Source organism: Phoca vitulina, unplaced genomic scaffold (genome assembly GCF_004348235.1).
Source record: "Phoca vitulina isolate PV1807 unplaced genomic scaffold, GSC_HSeal_1.0 scaffold3, whole genome shotgun sequence".
NCBI lineage: Eukaryota > Metazoa > Chordata > Mammalia > Carnivora > Phocidae > Phoca > Phoca vitulina.
The window spans coordinates 22,908,738-22,910,748 of NW_022589706.1; the positions used below are offsets into that span (position 1 = coordinate 22,908,738).

The 2,011-nt window shown below is 35.4% G+C and overlaps 1 pseudogene; it reads right to left on the reverse strand.

Moving 5' to 3' along the window:
- Positions 1-804: 804 nt before the first annotated feature.
- On the reverse strand, positions 805-1,170 carry LOC116628863 (annotated as a pseudogene).
- Between the last annotated feature and the right edge of the window lie 841 nt (positions 1,171-2,011).

The following is a 2,011-nucleotide window of genomic DNA, read 5'->3' on the forward strand; positions in this document are numbered from 1 at the left end:
GCCTTATCACATAATCTACAAATTTGTGCTGATGATGTATCTCCTCTACTTGAAGCCTTCGAACGAGTTGGCAAAAGTACCCTTACCAATCATACACATATGGTAATTCTACAGTTGTGTTTTTGAATAGCTGTTTAGAAGACAATCCTGAATTATAACTTAGTCTGACTTAGTGAAGAACTCACAAGTTTGCTACTATATCTTGTCACACTGAATTTTAAAAGCATCTGACCTTATCATCTATAAGATAATCTATAAAATATGAGAAGTGTTGAATGTTCTTTATTTAATATTATACATAAACCACACACTAAAATTCCTTTCATTAAGCAAAAGGCAACATTTTAGAGGCAGGGAATTTTAATTACATTGGCAGGGTTAAGACCAGAAAGATAAAGTGGACATTGCCAGCCCTTGCCTTTAACAGACTAACGAACACAACTTGAAACATAGCTGAGTCTTGCTGTTCTATGAGACAGTGAAGGGATTTCCTCAATATTGAAATATATTAATATAACCAGTCATCTAAATCTAAGATCAGTCTCCTGCAGGTTTAGACATGACATTTACCATCTCTGTGAAAAGCTGAACATTACTAATCAATTCCAATCATATTTTTAGAAGAGGAAAACAATGACAATGACTTGCTGAACCAGAATCACTATCAAAGTTCAAAGAGCTGATCATATTCATTTAACAACAAGCCAATCTTATTTAAATCAGGACTGTCCAAAAGAAATATTCTATCAGCCATTCTTGATCTGAATTCTGTTGTATGAGGCCAATTTAAATATGGGACACAAGTCATGAGACATTTTTGTTTTGTAATAAATAAAACAGTGACCAATTATTACTCCTCTTAGTGGTTTTTTTGAGATAAGCTATCAAGTCTGTGCTTTCCCCTGTCTTCTTAATGCCAGTGAAGACCAGTTTTATTCCAGGGGTGTATTTCTTGGGATTCTCCAAATACCCCATCAGTGTCTCCTCTCCCCAGGTGATGCCTTTGTTCTTGTTGGCATCCAGGTAAGAAAATCCAGGGGTCTGACCTGTCTTTCACCCAAATAAACCATAGAGATTTGGCCCTATCTTGTGCTTGCCTCCCTTTTCCACAGTATGGCACTGGGCACACTTCTGGACAAAAATCTTCTTGCCCTTGTCAACATCGCCCATTTTTAAATCACTCTTTTGTTGCACGTGAAACAAAGAAGTTTGCTTGCAACCCGGATGTCCCACTCTCTCGAGAAACACCAGAACATTTTAAATTTCAATTTGAGTATTTATATAATGTATTTAGAAAAATGTCCCCTTAAATTGTAAGTGGTTTTAAAGTTGAGGAGTTGAAAAGTAGGTTCCCGATATACACAATTCCAAGAAAGAGAGAATTTAGGAATTTCCATGTGTAAATAGACTCCAAACCTAGGCAAAAAGATGAGATTGAAGATGTGCATTGACTTCCTCATTCTGTCTCTTGCCTTCCCTGCCCTACACCCCACACACTGGCCTACATACTTCTCATTCATGAAAAGTCTTCTACTCAGGACCTAATGAAGATTTAAATATATAATAACAATCTTATTTTTCCATGCCATCCAAATATTATTTTGATACAATAGAAAGACAAACAGGTATTAAATATAAAAAAAAAAAAAAAAGATGTACCATGGAAGGATTAACAAGGGCTTTTTTGTATTTGGACAGAGAACTCATGGTTTCACCTCTGTATTTCTCCACAGAGCTCATTGTCTACTTGTCCTATTTATTAGGTGAGAGCTGCAGTGTACAAACCACTTGAAACCCATAGTTGTGCTTTCTTCTTTATTACTAAAAGATGTGTGTGTAAGCATGTGTATGAGAGAGACAGACAGAGTTTGGAGAGGGTAAGAGAAGAGGAAGAGAAAAAAATGTTGAATGACTTTAACAAAATCTACCCCAACATAGTTAAATTGAAATGTCAGAAAAGTATAACATACTATAAACTATATTGTGAAGTTGTGAAAGAATAAAAAATCTA